The following is a 21,867-nucleotide window of genomic DNA, read 5'->3' as shown; positions in this document are numbered from 1 at the left end:
CGGCTAAGTCCGAGATTGGGTCGGTCGGAAATACACTATCAAGTTACCACACAAGCAAGCAAGATGGCCTAGTGATGGATCCATATAATATGAAGAGAAAAATCGGCTAAGTCCCAGATTGGGTCTGTCAGACATACACTTTCAAGTTACCACACAAGCAAGCAAGATGGCCTATTGATGGATCCATATGATATGAAGAGAAAAATCGGCTAAGTCCGAGATTGGGTCGGTCGGAAATACACTATCAAGTTACCACACAAGCAAGCAAGATGGCCTATTGATGGATCCATATGATATGAAGAGAAAAATCGGCTAAGTCCGAAATTGGGTCTGTCAGAAATACACTTCCAAGTTACCACGCAAGCAAGCAAGATGGCCTAGTGATGGATCCATATAATATGAAGAGAAAAATCGGCTAAGTCCCAGATTTGGTCTGTCAGAAATACATTTCAAAGTTACCACACAAGCAAGCAAGATGGCCATATGATGGATCCATATGATATGACGAGAAAAATCGGCTAAGTCCCAGATTGGGTCTGTCAGAAATACACTTCCAAGTTACCACACAAGCAAGCAAGATGGCCTATTGATGGATCCATATGATATGAAGAGAAAAATCGGCTAAGTCCGAGATTGGGTCGGTCGGAAATACACTATCAAGTTACCACACAAGCAAGCAAGATGGCCTATTGATGGATCCATATGATATGAAGAGAAAAATCGGCTAAGTCCGAAATTGGGTCTGTCAGAAATACACTTCCAAGTTACCACGCAAGCAAGCAAGATGGCCTAGTGATGGATCCATATAATATGAAGAGAAAAATCGGCTAAGTCCCAGATTGGGTCTGTCAGAAATACACTTCAAAGTTACCACACAAGCAAGCAAGATGGCCATATGATGGATCCATATAATATGAAGAGAAAAATCGGCTAAGTCCCAGATTGGGTCTGTCAGAAATACACTTCCAAGTTACCACACAAGCAAGCAAGATGGCCTAGTGATGGATCCATATGATATGAAGAGAAAAATCGGCTAAGTCCCAGATTGGGTCTGTCAGACATACACTTTCAAGTTACCACACAAGCAAGCAAGATGGCCTAGTGATTGATCCATATGATATGAAGAGAAAAATCGGCTAAGTCCGAGATTGGGTCTGTCAGACATACACTTCCAAGTTACCACACAAGCAAGCAAGTTACCACATGAAGAGAAAGCCGGCAAAGTCCGGGAATGTTACCACATGAACTGGAAAATGGGCAAAAACCTACCTTCACAGGGAACGTGAATAACTAAGGCTGTAGACATTGGATCGACAAGCCAAAGACTGATATGGAAAGGAAATGAGTAGTACTAGCTTTCCTGAGAGTTGCAGAGCTTAGACTGCATATGAACGGAAGATATTAAGCGTCAAAGTCAGAAAAGTTGCCCGAAGGAACACAAGTTCCAACTTAGAGCATGAATACCGCCTAGACGGTAGGAGGTACGGCCAGGCTGAGGAATAAGAAAATGTTGGCCAACATGTTCCCTAACTATCCCCCGAAGACCGCAAAGCAATCCAACATCAACCAAGAAAGTTATAGCCCGATCAAGGAAACACCTACTTTGCACCGATTTTGCACCAAATACATGTACCAAGCACCTTCGGTTGCATACCTGCAGGGGCTTACCATAGTAGGCCATGGAAGACCGATATACCGAACATAATCACTTTCTATCTCCTCGGGTGTTGGAGGTAGCGCTTTGCGGTACAAGAACGAAAGTTAGACCATATCTTGGTGCATCTTTTTGCCCAAAAACACAAGACCCTATCTACCAAGGCAAGAAAGTTGTGTGGGGACAAAATGTCCAAAAGTGCCCAAAGTGGCACACTTGAACCATATATTCGAGAAAAACACAAGTGTGGGCCCGAGCTAGCAAGTTGAAATGTTCTGACCGTCAGTAGCCCTAGTTGAGGTGCACTTATCATTATATGAGGCCAACGTGCCAGCTAGTCTCTAAAGGGGCGATATGGGTGTTCCAAGGTTTGTACCCAATTGAGGAAAAAACAGGGTAAGGTACGGTGTACCGCGAATAACTCGGGCTATAGATGTCCGATCGATGAGTTTGGCATATGTATGGAAAGGTCTCGACGAGACCTAACTACCCTGAAAGTATGAAGGCAAAGACTTGAATGACCGGGAAGTAATTAAGTGCACAAGTGGTAAAGTTGCACCAAAGTCCATGTTACCCGAAGTGGTACATGAACACCCAATATTCGACCAAAACACAAGTTTAGAGACGAGCTAGCGAGCTACATTGTTCAGACCGTCAGTAGCCCGCATCAAGACACGCATTTCATTATATTGAGCCTAGCCGCTAGCTCGACTCGAAGTCGGTCATATGGTTGGTTGATGGTTTGGACCGACCACGTGGTGTACCAAGGTTATGTACCTTTCATGAATTAAAACTCTGGCTGTATGGCACTGAGCGACAAGCTAAGGTGTGATTTGGAATAGTCTTGAGTGGGACTATTTAGGAAAAATGCGAACAAAAAATCACAAAGTCCTTGGGCGAAGCTATTAGCGAAACATAGAGCAAATTGGTATCAAAAACTATGGAAATGGGACTTGAGTCAAAAATAACCGCAAGTTGGAGAAGAGATAGCAAGCTTGCGTAGAACATTTATAACTAGTGCGTGGTATGACCAACAAAAATGTGTATGGGGCCAAGGCGCTGGCTGGCCTCCAAAGTGGTGATATGGGCGATTCAAAGTTTGTACCCAAGTATGAACAAGTATGGAAAAAACAGGGTAAGGTACCAAGTACCATGAATAACTTCGGCTGTAGATGGCCTAGCGAGGCAAACCGCATATCGTTGGAAAGGTCTTGGGGAGACCTATCTACCCTGAAAGTTTCATGACGCTGAGATGAAAGACCACGGAGATATTAGGTGATGATGGTCCAATTCGGGGACCAAGTCGCAGGAAATGGCACTTGACCAAAATCACGCTTGGAAGGTGAATACCGGCTTACCGGTAAGAGATAGCGACTTGGCGTAGAATATTCATAAGTTGGGCGTGTAGAGACGCAACTTTCATTATATGGGGGCAACCCGGTCAGGGTGCTCCAAGTCGGTCGTTTGGTCGGTTTATGGTTTGGGCCGACCATGTGGTGTACCAAGAAGAGGTACCTTTCATGAATTATAACTCGGTCAGTTTGCCACCGAGCGACAAGTTGCGATGTGATTTGGAATGGTCTTGAGTGGGACTATCAAGCAAAAATACAAATAGAAAATCAGCTTGTCCATGGCCGAAGCTATTAGTGAAACATATAGCAAAATGGGTCCAAAAACGAATGAAATGGGACTTGGACCAAGAATAACGGCAAGTTGGAGAAGAGATAGCAAGTTGACGTAGAACATTTATATTTTGGGCATAGTATGACCAACAAAAAAGTATTTGGGGCCAAGGTGCTGGCTGGCCTCCAAAGTGGAGATATGGGCGATACAAAGTTTGTACCCAAGTACGAACAAGTATGGAAAAAACAGGGTAAGGTACCAAGTACCATTAATAACTTCGGCTGTATATGGCCGAGCGAGGCAAACGGCTCACCGTTGGAAAGGTCTCGGGGAGACCTATCTACCCTGAAAGTTTCATGAGGCTGAGTTGAAAGACCACGGAGATATTAGGTGATGATGGTCGTATTCGGGGACCAAGTCGCAGGAAATGGCACTTGACCAAAATCCCCCTTGGAAGGTGAATACCGGCTTACCGGTAAGAGATAGCGACTTGGCGTAGAATATTCATAAGTTGGGCGTGTAGAGACGCAACTTTCATTATATGGGGCCAACCCGGTCAGGGTGCTCCAAGTCGGTCGTTTGGTCGGTTTATGGTTTGGGCCGACCACGTGGTGTACCAAGTTGAGGTACCTTTCATGAATTATAACTCGGTCAGTTTGCCACCGAGCGACAAGCTGCGGTGTGTTTTGGAATGGTCTTGAGTGGGACTATCGAGGAAAAATACGAATAGAAAATCAGCTTGTCCATGGCCGAAGCTATTAGTGAAACATATAGCAAAATGGGTCCAAAAACGAATGAAATGGGACTTGGACCAAGAATAACGGCAAGTTGGAGAAGAGATAGCAAGTTGGCGTAGAACAATTATATTTGGTGCATGGTATGACCAACAAAAAAGTATATGAGGCCAAGGTGCTGGCTGGCCTCCAAAGTGGAGATATGGGCGATCCAAAGTTTGTACCCAAGTATGGCAAAAACTGGTAGAGGTACCTTTCATGAATTACTGCTCAGGCTGTATGGCACTTAGCGGGACGCTTGGCTCTGGTATGGAATAGTCTTGAGTGGGACTATCAAGGAAAAATACGAACAAAAAATCACCATGTCCACGGACGAAGGTATTAGCGAAACTTAGAGCGAAATTGCGACCAAGTCGCTGGAAATGGCCCTTGGACCAAGTATACCGTCAAGGCGGTACGAGATAGCGAGTTGACGTAGAATATTTATAAGTTTGCCTCCACGAGACGAAAGTTTAGTTATATGGGGCCAACCCGCTCAGGGTTGTCCAAGTCGGTCATATGGCTGATCGAAATTTTCGACCAAGTACTGAGAAAACAGGGTAAGGTACCGTGTACCTCGAATAACTTCGGCTGTAGATGTCCGAGCGAGGCGAACGGCATAGCGTTGGAAAGGTCTTGAGGTGCTCTAGGCACTCTTAAAGTATGAGAAAGCTATCTGGAAAACTTGTGGAGATATTAGAGAAACATAGGGCCCAAAAGATACCAAGTCGCAGGAAATGGGCCCTCCAAGAACACCCTAAAATCCCAATTACGGCTAAGTTGCAGGCCAGCTAGCGAAGTGAAATGTTCTAGGCATAACTAGAACACGTTAAGGCGCAACTTTTTGAATCAGAACTTTTTTCGATATCTGGCCCCCAAAGGGGGGATATGGGCGATCCAAGGATTTTTCCAAGTTTCGGTACTTTTTACGGTATCGCTCATAGCTCCGGCTGTATGCAAGCAAATGACAATCTAAGACATGATTTGGAAAGCTATTGAGTAGTACTAACTTACGTTAGAACACAGCGAAGCGCTATCGGTTCATGGCAAGGCCGATGTAAACAGTCAAAGATGAAAAATGTTGACAAAATGAACAAAAATTAGCTTGGTACGCGAATAGCGGCCAGGGATGAAGAGGTACGAAGGTGGTGTAGAAGAATTATAATTAGGGCTTGGTACGCTCTAAAAGTTTGCCGAAGACCGCAAAGCGCTCAGACCCATAGAAAGTGGCCATTTGGGCCGAACAGTGCGTGCAAAGAGGTGAAAATGCAAAAATTGCACTTTGGGGGGCGATTTGCGGGGGGAAGGAGGGGTCGGAGGGCAAAATGTCCCTTGACCAAAAAGTCTTATCTCGTCGAGATCTACAACATTGCCGAAGACCGCAAAGCGCTAGCTCGCAATCGAAAAATCGAGAATTTGAAAATTTTCTAAGTCTTGGGCTCCCTAAGGAAAAGTTTCAAAAATCACGTTTGTCCCCAATTTTGAAGGGGAAGGAGTCGGTTCCGGGGCATGGTGTCTTCGGCAAAAAGTCTTATCTTTTTGCGTACTTTCGACTAGTTCAATAAAAATTTTTGACCCAAAAATTGTTCGGCGGACCCCTAGGTCGAAAAACCCGAAAAAAGTCGAAAAAAGTCGAAAATGTCGAAAAATGAGAAAACCTCATATTCGGGCTCTACACGAGCCCCAGATATTGAAAAGTGAAATCCGCGGTCGATTTGGAACAAAAAATTGACCTAGGCAAAGTTGTATGGAGGTAGGGACCCCTGAGAAAAAAGTTTGGTCCCGAGGCTCCTTGGACCACCAAGTCCCTAGGTCGGACCAAAATCGGAAAAAATCCGACCAAAGTCGAAAGTGTCGAAAATTTTAAAAAACCCCTTTTGGGGCCCTATGGCCTCCCTAGATAATGAAAAGTGAGGTCCGCGGCCGATCCGGAAGAAAAACTTGACCTAGGGAAACTTGTATGACGGTGGGGACCCAAAAAAATTTCGATGAGTGTAGTTTAGACAGGCCGGAAAATGTATCGGTGGTCCGTATCAAGGGACGTCTTTTAGTTCCATGGGGTGGTGGTCGTCGAACAAAGTCGCCTAGGTCGACCACCAGAAAGACCAGTCGTGTTGTAATGGATGTTTTGGCCACTTTGCTAGGGAAACCTAGTAGGTCGAAGCAAATTTGGGGTTCGAGATGAGTTGGTGAAAGTTGGTCCAACCTAGGTGTGCTTGGTGGAGGTTGACCATGAAAGTAGAGCATGATGGGAATGACCATAACTTTGGTTCTAGATGTCGGATCGGTACACTTGAGGCAGTTTTGGAAAGGTGAAGGCCTGCTCTAGCTATGTATCCTACCAAGCTGAGCGCCTACTAGTGCCCCGGAGGAGGTATTAAGGGTCAAAGGCAAAAAGGGGTACCCTAAAGTGCATGTGACCAAGAAAATGGGAAAAACGGTATCGCCTATAGCTCAGGCTGTATGGCTCGGATCGGAAAGCTTAGATATGCGTTGGAAAGGTCTTGACGAGCGCTAGCTATGTGTCCTACCAAGCGAAGCGCTAGGTGTTGAGCAAGTCGGTCATATTAGAGGGCAAAGGTGAAAAATGGTGGTTTAGAGGCGAAAATTCACCTTATGATCGAAAATAGCGGGCGAACGATAAGAGCTACGATCACGGCGTCGAACAATCATAAGTACGTTACCACAAGACCTAACTTTGGCCAATATAGAGCGAGAAGATCGGAGGTACCCAACAGGCTGATATGGTTGGTTCAAAGTTGGACCAAAACGAGACTTGAGAAATGGGTTGAAACACGGTATCGCGAATAACTCAGGCTGTATGGAACGGATCGACAAGCTAAGATCAGTGTTGGAAAGGTCGAACTGAGCGCTAACTATAATCCCGAACAACCGAAGCGCTAAGTGTTGAGCAAAACTGAGTTATTAAGCGACAAAGTCGAAAAATAATACCAAAAGTGCCAAAAATCACACAAGACCAAGAATACCGAGCAGGCGGTAAGAGATAGCGGGTTGACGTAGAATACTTATAAGTTTGCCTCTACGAGACCTAAAAGTCGGCCATAGAAAGCGAGAAGATTGGACCACTCTGGAAGGGTGATACGAGTGGTCAAAAATTGGCAAAAATGAAACATGGCTAAAATGGATTTGACTTGTGCACCATATAGCTCCGGCTGTATGGCATGGATTGTTAAGCTAGGATATGTTTTGGAAAGGTAACACCCAGCGCTAGATTCGACTGGAAGAAAGCAAAGCGCTAACTAGCATGATTTGGAAGTTATTAAGCGACAAAGTCGAAAAATGTTACCAAAATTGAAACTCGAGTACATTGGGCCAAAAAGTACAAGTTGTGAAATTTGGACTTACGAGTAAAATACCGAGCAGGCGGTAAGAGATAGAGACTTGGTGTAGAACAATTATAAGTTGGGCATGTTATAACCTATATTTGGCCCGAACATGGTGTCGAGATCGGAGGTACCCAAAAGGGTGGTACGGGTGTTAGATGGTTTTCCCAGAGCATAAGCTCCACATGATATGGAAAACGGGAAACATCATAACTTCGGCTGTATGGCATGGAATGGAACGAACAAGGTATCGATGGAAAGAGAAAAGATAGCGCTAACTATAATTCCTACCAAGCAAAGCGCTAGCATGTGACCGTTCAGGTGTTATTGTGAGTCAAAGTCAGAAATTGTTACCACGAGAGGCGAAAATCCGACTAAGTCCAAAAATACCGGGCTGGCGGTAAGAGATACGGCTTGGCCGTAGAACATTTATAAGTTGGCCAAGACAAGACCTAAGTTTCGTCCATAGACGACAAGAAGATCGAAGATACCTGAAGGTGAGATATGGGCGTCCCAAAGTGGGCCTTTGAAAAAGTGACAAACTTCCCTTATAACAGCATACACCAAATATCTCTGGCTCTATGGCACCGAATAAGAAGTTGAGCTCAGCGATAGAAAGGTGATAGTCAGCGCTAAATATCATACGAACAGAGTGAAGCGCTAAAGGGAAAGGATCTTGGTGATATAAGGTGACAAAGTCGAGAAAAGTTGCCTCAAAATCATGAAAAATGTGAAAAAATGGCTAAGTCCCGGGTGCCTTAAGGGCAGGTTGATCGAATGTACCGAGCTGGCGGTACGAGATAGAGACTTGGTGTAGAACAATTATATGTTTGGCATAGCAAGACCTACATTTGGTCAATACAGGGTGTGAAGATCAAAGAAACCCGTAAGGGTGATATTGGTGTCCAAAGGTAAAAAGCACTAAGTCTTGGGAAACTTATATGAAGGAAAGGACCCATATGGGTCATATGGTATGGATCGAAAAATCGGCTAAGTCCCAAAATGGGGATGTCAGAACTACACTCAAATGTTACCACACCAAGCAAGGCAAACTTATATGAAGGCAAGGACCCTGATGGGTCATATGGTATTTTACGAAAAATCGGCTAAGTCCCAAAATGGGGATGTCAGAACTACACTCATGTGTTACCACACCAAGCAAGGCAAACTTATATGAAGCAAAGGACCCTGATGGGTCATATGGTATTGATCGAAAAATCGGCTAAGTCCCAAAATGGGGATGTCAGAACTACACTCAAATGTTACCACACCAAGCAAGGCAAACTTATATGAAGCAAAGGACCCTGATGGGTCATATGGTATTTTACGAAAAATCGGCTAAGTCCCAAAATGGGGATGTCAGAACTACACTCAAATGTTACCACACCAAGCAAGGCAAACTTATATGAAGCAAAGGACCCTGATGGGTCATATGGTATTTTACGAAAAATCGGCTAAGTCCCAAAATGGGGATGTCAGAACTACACTCAAATGTTACCACACCAAGCAAGGCAAACTTATATGAAGCAAAGGACCCTGATGGGTCATATGGTATGGATCGAAAAATCGGCTAAGTCCCAAAATGGGGATGTCAGAACTACACTCAAATGTTACCACACCAAGCAAGGCAAACTTATATGAAGAAAAGGACCCTGATGGGTCATATGGTATTGGTCGAAAAATCGGCTAAGTCCCAAAATGGGGATGTCAGAACTACACTCAAATGTTACCACACCAAGCAAGGCAAACTTATATGAAGCAAAGGACCCTGATGGGTCATATGGTATTTTACGAAAAATCGGCTAAGTCCCAAAATGGGGATGTCGAAACTACACTCAAATGTTACCACACCAAGCAAGGCAAACTTATATGAAGCAAAGGACCCTGATGGGTCATATGGTATTTTACGAAAAATCGGCTAAGTCCCAAAATGGGGATGTCAGAACTACACTCAAATGTTACCACACCAAGCAAGGCAAACTTATATGAAGGAAAGGACCCTGATGGGTCATATGGTATTTTACGAAAAATCGGCTAAGTCCCAAAATGGGGATGTCAGAACTACACTCAAATGTTACCACACCAAGCAAGGCAAACTTATATGAAGGAAAGGACCCTGATGGGTCATATGGTATTTTACGAAAAATCGGCTAAGTCCCAAAATGGGGATGTCAGAACTACACTCAAATGTTACCACACCAAGCAAGGCAAACTTATATGAAGGAAAGGACCCTGATGGGTCATATGGTATTTTACGAAAAATCGGCTAAGTCCCAAAATGGGGATGTCAGAACTACACTCAAATGTTACCACACCAAGCAAGGCAAACTTATATGAAGCAAAGGACCCTGATGGGTCATATAGGATGGATCGAAAAATCGGCTAAGTCCCAAAATGGGGATGTCAGAACTACACTCAAATGTTACCACACCAAGCAAGGCAAACTTATATGAAGGAAAGGACCCTGATGGGTCATATGGTATTTTACGAAAAATCGGCTAAGTCCCAAAATGGGGATGTCAGAACTACACTCAAATGTTACCACACCAAGCAAGGCAAACTTATATGAAGCAAAGGACCCTGATGGGTCATATGGTATTTTACGAAAAATCGGCTAAGTCCCAAAATGGGGATGTCAGAACTACACTCAAATGTTACCACACCAAGCAAGGCAAACTTATATGAAGGAAAGGACCCTGATGGGTCATATGGTATTTTACGAAAAATCGGCTAAGTCCCAAAATGGGGATGTCAGAACTACACTCAAATGTTACCACACCAAGCAAGGCAAACTTATATGAAGGAAAGGACCCTGATGGGTCATATGGTATTTTACGAAAAATCGGCTAAGTCCCAAAATGGGGATGTCAGAACTACACTCAAATGTTACCACACCAAGCAAGGCAAACTTATATGAAGCAAAGGACCCTGATGGGTCATATGGTATTTTACGAAAAATCGGCTAAGTCCCAAAATGGGGATGTCAGAACTACACTCAAATGTTACCACACCAAGCAAGGCAAACTTATATGAAGGAAAGGACCCTGATGGGTCATATGGTATTTTACGAAAAATCGGCTAAGTCCCAAAATGGGGATGTCAGAACTACACTCAAATGTTACCACACCAAGCAAGGCAAACTTATATGAAGGAAAGGACCCTGATGGGTCATATGGTATTTTACGAAAAATCGGCTAAGTCCCAAAATGGGGATGTCAGAACTACACTCAAATGTTACCACACCAAGCAAGGCAAACTTATATGAAGCAAAGGACCCTGATGGGTCATATAGGATGGATCGAAAAATCGGCTAAGTCCCAAAATGGGGATGTCAGAACTACACTCAAATGTTACCACACCAAGCAAGGCAAACTTATATGAAGCAAAGGACCCTGATGGGTCATATGGTATGGATCGAAAAATCGGCTAAGTCCCAAAATGGGGATGTCAGAACTACACTCAAATGTTACCACACCAAGCAAGGCAAACTTATATGAAGGAAAGGACCCTGATGGGTCATATGGTATTTTACGAAAAATCGGCTAAGTCCCAAAATGGGGATGTCAGAACTACACTCAAATGTTACCACACCAAGCAAGGCAAACTTATATGAAGCAAAGGACCCTGATGGGTCATATGGTATTGATTGAAAAATCGGCTAAGTCCCAAAATGGGGATGTCAGAACTACACTCAAATGTTACCACACCAAGCAAGGCAAACTTATATGAAGCAAAGGACCCATATGGGTCATATGGTATTTTACGAAAAATCGGCTAAGTCCCAAAATGATGATGTCAGAACTACACTCAAATGTTACCATACCAAGCAAGGCAAACTTATATGAAGGAAAGGACCCATATGGGTCATATGGTATTTTACGAAAAATCGGCTAAGTCCCAAAATGAGGATGTCAGAACTACACTAAAAAGTTACCACACCAAGCAAGGCAAAGTACCTAGGTGAACCCTAGGAAGAAACACGGACCAAGTCAGATGGCCTAAGTCAAGAGTGCAAGTGACCTAGGCAAAGTTGTATGACGGTGAGGACCCTGAAAAATCTGGTTAGTGTAGTTTAGACAGGGGAGGTTTTTGGGTCGGCTGAACCTCCTTATTTTGGGTTTTGACCTCCTCAAGAAGCTACACCTAGGCAAACTGCCTAGGGTGAAAGTGCGAAGACCAATCGAATAGTAAGACAAGTTTTGACCGATCGCCCTAGGCAAGCTTGTATGAAGAAAGGGACCCTATGGGTCATATGGAAATACATGAAAAATCGGCTAAGTCCCAAAATTGGGATGTCTGAACTACACTAAAAAGTTACCACATCAAGCAAGGCAAAGTACCTAGGTGAACCCTAGCAAGAAACACGGACCAAGTCAGATGGCCTAAGTCAAGAGAACAAGTGACCTAGGCAAAGTTGTATGACGGTGAGGACCCTGAAAAATCTGGTTAGTGTAGTTTAGACAGGGGAGGTTTTTGGGTCGGCTGAACCTCCTTATTTTGGGTTTTGACCTCCTCAAGAAGCTACACCTAGGCAAACTGCCTAGGGTGAAAGTGCGAAGACCAATCGAATAGTAAGACAAGTTTTGACCGATCGCCCTAGGCAAGCTTGTATGAAGAAAGGGACCCTATGGGTCATATGGAAATACATGAAAAATCGGCTAAGTCCCAAAATTGGGATGTCTGAACTACACTAAAAAGTTACCACATCAAGCAAGGCAAAGTACCTAGGTGAACCCTAGGAAGAAACACGGACCAAGTCAGATGGCCTAAGTCAAGAGTACAAGTGACCTAGGCAAAGTTGTATGGCGCTGAGGACCCTGAAAAATCGGGTTAGTGTAGTTCAGACAGGGGAGGTTTCTGGGTCGGCTGAACCTCCTTATTTCGGGTTTTGGCCTCCTCAAGAAGACAGACCTAGGCAAAGTGCCTAGGGTGAAAGTGCGAAGACCAATCGAATAGTAAGACAAGTTTTGACCGATCGCCCTAGGCAAGCTTGTATGAAGAAAGGGACCCTATGGGTCATATGGAAATATACGAAAAATCGGCTAAGTCCCGAAATTGGGATGTCTGAACTACACTAAAAAGTTACCACATCAAGCAAGGCAAAGTACCTAGGTGAACCCTAGGAAGAAACACGGACCAAGTCAGATGGCCTAAGTCAAGAGTACAAGTGACCTAGGCAAAGTTGTATGGCGCTAAGGACCATGAAAAATCGGGTTAGTGTAGTTAAGACAGGGGAGGTTTCAGGGTCGGCTGGACCTCCTTATTTCGGGTTTTGGCCTCCTCAAGAAGACAGACCTAGGCGAACTGCCTAGGGTGAAAGTGCGAAGACCAATCGAATAGTAAGACAAGTTTTGACCGATCGCCCTAGGCAAGCTTGTATGAAGAAAGGGACCCTATGGGTCATATGGAAATACATGAAAAATCGGCTAAGTCCCAAAATTAGGATGTCTGAACTACACTAAAAAGTTACCACATCAAGCAAGGCAAAGTACCTAGGTGAACCCTAGGAAGAAACACGGACCAAGTCGGATGGCCTAAGTCAAGAGTACAAGTGACCTAGGCAAAGTTGTATGGCGCTGAGGACCCTGAAAAATCGGGTTAGTGTAGTTCAGACAGGGGAGGTTTCAGGGTCGGCCGAACCTCCTTATTTCGGGTTTTGGCCTCCTCAAGAAGACAGACCTAGGCGAACTGCCTAGGGTGAAAGTGCGAAGACCAATCGAATAGTAAGACAAGTTTTGACGACCAGACAGGGGAGGTTTCAGGGTCGGCCGAACCTCCTTATTTCGGGTTTTGGCCTCCTCAAGAAGACAGACCTAGGCGAATTGCCTAGGGTGAAACTGCGAAGACCAATCGAATAGTAAGACAAGTTTTGACCGATCGCCCTAGGCAAGCTTGTATGAAGAAAGGGACCCTATGGGTCATATGGAAATATACGAAAAATCGGCTAAGTCCCAAAATTGGGATGTCAGAACTACACTATAAAGTTACCACATTAGCAAGGCAGACTTGTATGAAGAACGGGACCCTGGTGAAAGTAGCAAATATCCCAAACCGAACATGAATATTATACACACAAGAGTACGAACATAAAGGAACACGGACCAAGCGTACCGAGAGAATCGGTACTATAGAACCCTCGTGGTTCTACACAAAGACTTTATGTTAGGGGTTCAAGCCCCATAGTACTCAAACGGTGACAGTAGCAAATATCCCAAAACGAACGTGAATCTTATTCACAAGAGTACGAACATAAAGGAACACGGACCAAGCGTACCGAGAGAATCGGTACTATAGAGCCCTCGTGGTTCTACACAAAGACTTTATGTTCGGGGTTCACACCCCAAATCGAACGTGGAATTTACTTTCTGATGGTCATGCGGTCGTCCAAAGGGGTCTAGTATCCTGGGATGACAAGCATCACGGGCACAGCTCGTATCAAAACAGTCGAAGAGGCCCGCGAAAGCTTGCTTTCCATGGCTATGCGATGCACAAATTGAGTTTACTCACCGTAGTATAAAACGAACGAACCGAACCTATCCGAGTAGGGATAATGGGCGCAGTAACATACTTCTGTGACCCAGCGAGAGTTGAACGAGGTGACATGAACTGTCAGTGGCTTATATCAGATGGGATACATACATGAGATTGCTTTCAAATCTACACTCGAAAACCTAACCAAGTAAAAGCGAACGTGGGGAGGATTCGAAACTGGTAACGAAATCTTAAGCTGGAAAGAGTCATCACTATGGATACATATTATGCGAAACCAATCAAGTGCTCAGTACTGATCCAAAACCTAAGAGCACTAGTGAACACCTTATTCTCACCCTAGTTCACATCCAAGTGATCGACCACGTGTGTGAAGCAAAGACCAATCGAATTCCTCAATGAACCGAACACTATGAACAAATGGCCAAAAACGTTATAACTATCCAAACATCCTACTATCTAGCGAAAGTCATCACGATGGAACCATACCATGATCTTTAACCTATAGCGCTCACCATATTCCTACCCAGAGTGCAAGTGAACAGATTGCCCACCCGTACCCAGTTCACAACCACGTGATCGACTAACATACCGAGGTTACCACAAGTCAAAGTTATACGTTTACAAGCGCAAGACCAATCGAAAACCCCGAAAGCAATCTCGACCCAAAATGTATTATCCGTGAGTGTAGTCGAGTCTCGTACTCGTCATCTGTAATCGTCGGATAGAATATTCAGTACACGGTTGTCTTTCCAAATGAAATCTACATACAGAACTCGCTCTTGGCAAATGGGTGGCAATGGCGCAATCAGGAGCGAGTTCCCGTCCGGGTGCCAAGTGATTGGCAAATGTCTGGGGGAAAGCAACCATATGTTGATTTGTCTGTTAGTGTACTGGGTGTTTGAGGTATGTAGTATCCACGCTTGGTTGGGTGTGTCAGAGGACCATGGAGGCGTTCACAACCCCAATTGGGGTACATCGGGAATGATTTTGTGGAACCGATGTGCCCGGCACACACTAAGTTTTGTTGCAAGTTAATAGTGTGCCATGTCCGGGGGGGTTGTGATTAAACTCTGGTGAATTGCGTACTGTGGTGATTGGGGTATGAAAGCCCCGCAGTTGCAATGATCGGACGCGCCTAGCGTGTCCTTTAGTTGATGGTAGGGAAATGAAGGCCCTTGTCAGCTCACCTAAGTATTCATGGAAGTTTGGCATAAGGTCGCTGTGGTAGGGGTATGAAGGCCCCGTCAGCGCATGCACAATCGGGCGCACGAGCGCTTAGCGGAGTCGAATGCCGCTCAAGTGCCTGTCCGGTGCATCGGGTGTGTGTGATACGAGGGCAATGAGGTTCGCACGGGGGCTCGCCTCCCGTGTGCTACCGGACTTGACAACATATAGAACGTGGTGTTTGCTCCTCCGGGTGCAATGGGACAATGAACATTCGAACGCAAAGTCGGAATTCTGGTTGATCCTACCAGTAATATACGCTCGTCTCAAAGGTTAAGCCATGCATGTCTAAGTACAAACAGATTTAATGTGAAACCGCATAAGGCTCAGTATAACAGCTATAATTTACGAGATCATCAACCTAGTTACTTGGATAACTGTGGAAAATCTAGAGCTAATACATGCAACATGCCAGGACCCTCGCGGGAACTGGTGCACTTATTAGTCAAACCAATCGCGGGTTCTCCGTGTCATTGAGTTGAAGTCTGGATAATGATGCTGATCGTATGGTCTCGCACCGACGACAGATCTCGCAAATATCTGCCCTATCAACTATGGATGGTAGTATAGAGGACTACCATGGTTGCAACGGGTAACGGGGAATCAGGGTTCGATTCCGGAGAGGGAGCCTGAGAAATGGCTACCACATCCAAGGAAGGCAGCAGGCGCGTAAATTACCCAATCCCGGGACGGGGAGGTAGTGACGAGAAATAACAATATGAAACTCTTTAATGATGTTTCATAATTGGAATGAGTAGAGCATAAATCCTTCTACGAGGATCAAGTGGAGGGCAAGTCTGGTGCCAGCAGCCGCGGTAATTCCAGCTCCACTAGCGTATATTAAAATTGTTGCGGTTAAAACGTTCGAAGTTGATACTTGTCCAACACAGTCCGGCTCCGCCGACCCGGTCAACCCGTGGTCGGTGGGCCAAGTCGGAATCTGGTTGCGACTCAATGGTGTGGTAGGGCACCAAGTCTGTGTCATGGTGTGCCCTTCAACGGGTGCAAGTGTAACATAGAGCTCGACCGCTCACGTTTACCTTGAACAAATTAGAGTGCTTAAAGCAGGGTGCCCAAACGCCCTAGAATAATCTTGCATGGAATAATGGAATACGACCTTGGTCTAATCTTTCATTGGTTTGTACTCAGACCGGAGGTAATGATTAACAGAAGTAGTTGGGGACACTAGTATTACGGCGCGAGAGGTGAAATTCGTAGACCGTCGTAAGACTAACTAAAGCGAAGGCATTTGTCAAGGATGCTTTCTTTAATCAAGAACGAAAGTTAGAGGATCGAAGGCGATTAGATACCGCCCTAGTTCTAACCGTAAACGATGCCAACTAGCAATTGGGAGACGCTACAACCAGGTGCTCTCAGTAGCTTCCGGGAAACCAAAGTCAGGTTCCGGGGGAAGTATGGTTGCAAAGTTGAAACTTAAAGGAATTGACGGAAGGGCACCACAATGAAATGGAGCTTGCGGTTCAATTTGACTCAACACGGGAAAACTTACCAGGTCCGAACTTATGGAGGTGAGACAGATTAATAGCTCTTTCTCAAATTTAAGGGTAGTGGTGCATGGCCGTTCTTAGTTCGTGGATTGATTTGTCTGGTTAATTCCGATAACGAACGTGACTCACATATGCTAACTAGAACGCAGTCAGCGTTAATGCGTCGATGCCGATTGGAACGGGTTAGGACCTTTCGGTGGAGTATGACCTGACACCTTCGCTGTTCGTGTGCGCAAGTGCACTTACGGTACGCTGCTTAGCAGGACAATTTGTGTTTAGCAAAATGAGATCGAGCGATAACAGGTCCGTGATGCCCTTAGATGTTCTGGGCTACACGCGTGCTACAATGTGGGTAGCAGCGTGTCTCCTATTCCGAGAGGAACGGGAAATCACTCAAATACTCACTTAGTAGGGATTATGGATTGCAATGGTCCATATGAACTCGGAACTTCTAGTAAGTGCTGGTCATCAGCCAGCGTTGAATACGTCCCTGCCCTTTGTACACACCGCCCGTCGCTACTACCGATGGATTATTTAGTGAGGTCTTTGGAGATGATCGTTCGCTGGATCCTCGTGAACCGCGTCTGCTTTATCGAAGTTGACCGAACTTGATGATTTAGAGGAAGTAAAAGTCGTAACAAGGTTTCCGTAGGTGAACCTGCGGAAGGATCATTAGTGGCCAAGTGATCCTTCCAGAAGTCCGAACCTGCGGGTTGAGACTTCGGCACAAGTTGCCATATGATAATTGACGAAACACTATAGAAGTCCGAACCTGCGGGTTGAGACTTCGGCACAAGTTGCCATATGATAATTGACGAAACACTATAGAAGTCCGAACCTGCGGGTTGAGACTTAGGCACACGTTGCCTTATACATGACTTCGAACAAATACACAAGTCCGAACCTGCGGGTTGAGACTTAGGCACAAGTTGCCTTATACATGACTTCGAACAAATACACAAGTCCGAACCTGCGGGTTGAGACTTAGGCACAAGTTGCCATATGAAAGTTGACGAAACACTAACAAGTCCGAACCTGCGAGTTGAGACTTAGGCACACGTTGCCTTATACATGACTTCGAACAAATACACAAGTCCGAACTTGCGGGTTGAGACTTAGGCACAAGTTGCCTTATACATACATTGGCCAAATAAACAGAAGTCCGAACCTGCGGGTTGAGACTTAGGCACAAGTTGCCATATTATATTCGATCAAACACTAAGTAGTCCGAACCTGCGGGTTGAGACTCAAGACCGTAACAAGATGTCACTATACAAGTCCGAACCTAAGGGTTGAGACTTAATGCGATCTAGATACCAAGTTGACATCCAATACCTGTTGAGCAAAACCAAAGATTCCCTGTTCTCGAATGATTACACTATATAACAGGGAATCATGAAGAAATCAAGCAAGCGTGAAACAAAGTCATCACTTGGGCATGCTCGATAGCCAACCACATGACCTTAACCTAAGAGAGCATGCAAACCACATGATACCTATAAACGATTAACCCGCCCTAGTTCAATCGTTCACCAAGTGATGACTTCAGTATGGCTAAGAGAAAAACTTTTGAATGGGAAAAACTCTAAGTCCGAACCTCCGGGTTGAGACTTCCGCGTCGGAGGTGGGCGCACCTCCTATCCGAAAGATGATGAATCAGGGGTGTTCGGTCAGCAATGGTCGGATGCCCCGTCGTAGTCCAACTATGACAATCAAAGTCAAGACCTCCGGGTTGAGACTTTCCGCGAGTACAAGCATAAAGGAACACGGACCAAGCCGTACCGAGAGAATCGGTACTAGAGCCCTCGTGGTTCTACATTGAGAGAGCCCTCGTGGTTCTCATTAGGGGCTTTATGCAAGAAGTACTCAATACTGTGGTGTGAAGTATAAAGTATAGTCCTCGCCTGGTCCACGCTGCTTCGGCGGTCCTGGGTAAGATAGTTAATTCTAGCTTGCCCTATAGTGGAATGAGGACACTTAATGCTTCGTCTTTTAGCGGCGGCTAGACTCCTCCTCACGGGGAACGAGTTGACGCGCACAGCGGCGGCTTACGCACTATGGCAATCATGGATGCCTGAAGATTCCGTGAAGTTCTCCCCTGGTCCACGCTGCCTCGGCAGTCCTGGGTAAAATGGAATATTTCCAGCTTGCCCTATAGTGGAAGAGGACTATCCAACAATACAAAGTCAAGACCTCCGGGTTGAGACTTTCCGCGTCGGTGGTGTCGCGCACCGCCTATCCGAAAGATGGTGTAACAGGGGTGTTCGATCAGCAATGGTCGGATGCCCCGTCATAGTCCAACTATGACAACCAAAGTCAAGACCTCCGGGTTGAGACTTTCCGCGTCCGGAGGTACGCGTACCGCCTACCCGAAAGATGGTGTGCTTCTGGGGTATTCGATGAGTCGGATACCCCGTCGTAGTCCAACTATGACAATCAAAGTCAAGACCTCCGGGTTGAGACTTCCGCGTCCGGAGGTACGCGTACCGCCTACCCGAAAGATGGTGTGCTTCTGGGGTATTCGATGAGTCGGATACCCCGTCGTAGTCCAACTATGACAATCAAAGTCAAGACCTCCGGGTTGAGACTTCCGCGTCCGGAGGTACGCGTACCGCCTACCCGAAAGATGGTGAATCAGGGGTGTTCGATCAGCAATGGTCGGATGCCCCGTCGTAGTCCAACTATGACAATCAAAGTCAAGACCTCCGGGTTGAGACTTTCTAAGAGTACAAGCATAAAGGAACACGGACCAAGCCGTACCGAGAGAATCGGTACTAGAGCCCTTGTGGTTCTACATTGAGAGAGCCCTCGTGGTTCTCATTAGGGGCTTTATGCAAGAAGTACTCAATACTGTGGTGTGAAGTATAAAGTATAGAGTCCTCCACTGGTCCACGCTGCTCCGGCGGTCCTGGGTAAGATAGTTCATTCTAGCTTGCCCTATGTGGAAGAGGACTCAATACCCTACCTGTTGAGCTTGAAACAAAGTCATCACTTGGGCATGCTCATATTGCCATACAATATTCCATTATCTACTAATGAGCATGCAGCTATATGATTATAACCTGTAAACGATTACCCCGCCGTAGTTCAGCGCTTCAACCAAGTGATGACTTTAGTATGGCTAGTGTGTGAAGTATAAAGTATAGTCCTCCCCTGGTCCACACTGCTTCGGCGGTCCTGGGTAAGATAGTTAGTTCTAGCTTGCCCTATGTGGAAGAGGACACCATACTTAATACTGTGGTGTAATGAACAAAGTATAGTCCTCCACTGGTCCACGCTGCTTTGCAGTCCTGGGTAAGATAGTTAATTCTAGCTTGCCCTATGTGGAAGAGGGCATACAAGACAAAGTATAGTTCTCCCCTGGTCCACGCTGCTCCGGCGGTCCTGGGTAAGATAGTTAATTCTAGCTTGCCCTATGTGGAAGAGGACATAATACTCTACCTGTTGAGCTTTAAACAAAGTCATCACTTGGGCATGCTCTATAGCCAACCACATGACATTAACCTAAGAGAGCATGCAGCGTATTATCCCAATGCAAAGTAAACGATAGACTCGCCCTAGTTCAGTGCTTCAACCAAGTGATGACTTCAATATGGCTAGTGTGTGAAGTATAAAGTATAGTCCTCCCCTGGTCCACACTGCTTCGGCGGTCCTGGGTAAGATAGTTAGTTCTAGCTTGCCCTATGTGGAAGAGGACACCATACTTAATACTGTTGTGTAATGAACAAAGTATAGTCCTCCACTGGTCCACGCTGCTCCGGCGGTCCTGGGTAAGATAGTTAATTCTAGCTTGCCCTATGTGGAAGAGGGCATACAAGACAAAGTATAGTTCTCCCCTGGTCCACGCTGCTCCGGCGGTCCTGGGTAAGATAGTTAATTCTAGCTTGCCCTATGTGGAAGAGAGCATACATGAACCAAGAACGAAGGTTATGATCGAGGAATGATTCGACAACTAACCGATGGTATGAAATGTGAAGAATTCAAGCAAGCACACAATCAAGTCATCACTTGGGCATGCTCGATAGCCAACCTCATGACATTAACCTAGTAGAGCATGCGAAAACCAATATATATGTAAACGATGCCCCTCCCTAGTTCAGCGCTTCAACCAAGTGATGACTTCAGAATGGCTAAATCAAATCGGTTCAAAACATACCATCGGTACCCTATTGAAACACACAAGTCGATATCAAACCTCATGATTGTGTAGTCCTCCACTGGTCCACGCCGCTTCGGCCGTCCTGGGTAAAATGGAACATTCCAGCTTGCCCTATGTGGAAGAGGGCACATTACTCAATACTGTGGTGTGAAGTATAAAGTTCAGTTCTCCCCTGGTCCACGCTGCTTCGGCGGTCCTGGGTAAGATAGTTCATTCTAGCTTGCCCTATGTGGAAGAGGACACTTCATACTTCGTCTCTAAGCGGCGGCTTGACTCCTCCCTACGGGGAACGGGTTTACGCGCACAGCGGCGGCTTACGCACTATGGCAGTCATGGATGCCTTACGTTTCTATGAAAAGTGTGTTCCTCCCCTGGTCCACGCTGCTTCGGCAGTCCTGGGTAAGATAGTTAGTTCTAGCTTGCCCTATGTGGAAGAGGACACGTAGAGACGAAGCATAAAGTTCAGTTCTCCCCTGGTCCACGCCGCTTCGGCCGTCCTGGGTAAAATGGATTCATCCAGCTTGCCCTATGTGGAATGAGGACACTTTATGCTTCGTCTCTAAGCGGCGGCTTGCTCCTCCCTACGGGGAACGGGTATACGCGCACAGCGGCGGCTTACGTTATGGCAGTCATGGATGCCTTACGTTTCCATGAAAAGTGTGTTCCTCCCCTGGTCCACGCTGCTTCGGCAGTCCTGGGTAAGATAGTTAGTTCTAGCTTGCCCTATGTGGAAGAGGACACGTAGACTTACTGTGGTGTGAAGTATAAGGTTCAGTTCTCCCCTGGTCCACGCCGCTTCGGCCGTCCTGGGTAAAATGGATTAATCCAGCTTGCCCTATGTGGAATGAGGACACTTTATGCTTCGTCTCTAAGCGGCGGCTTGCTCCTCCCTACGGGGAACGGGTATACGCGCACAGCGGCGGCTTACGCAAGTTAGTCACCCTCGGCAGTGGATCACTCGGCTCATGGATCGATGAAGACCGCAGCTAACTGCGCGTCATAATGTGAACTGCAGGACACATGAACATTGATAAGTTGAACGCATATTGCACGTCGTGGGAACCTACCATGATGTACAGATGACTGAGCG

The 21,867-nt window shown here is 45.8% G+C and overlaps 1 non-coding gene across 1 annotated transcript in view; it reads left to right on the top strand.

The window, feature by feature from the left end:
* Positions 1-21,715: 21,715 nt before the first annotated feature.
* The window catches only part of LOC131292065 (5.8S ribosomal RNA), a 155-nt gene continuing 3 nt past the window's right edge, over positions 21,716-21,867 (top strand). The window contains exon 1 of the ribosomal RNA XR_009189783.1: positions 21,716-21,867. This exon is cut by the window's right edge and continues 3 nt beyond it. This is a non-coding gene — a ribosomal RNA (5.8S ribosomal RNA).

The sequence above is a fragment of the Anopheles ziemanni genome (assembly GCF_943734765.1).
Source record: "Anopheles ziemanni chromosome X unlocalized genomic scaffold, idAnoZiCoDA_A2_x.2 X_unloc_29, whole genome shotgun sequence".
NCBI classification, from domain to species: domain Eukaryota; kingdom Metazoa; phylum Arthropoda; class Insecta; order Diptera; family Culicidae; genus Anopheles; species Anopheles ziemanni.
The sequence above is the reverse complement of the archived record's forward strand: the minus strand, read 5'-3'. Positions and strand labels throughout refer to the sequence as shown.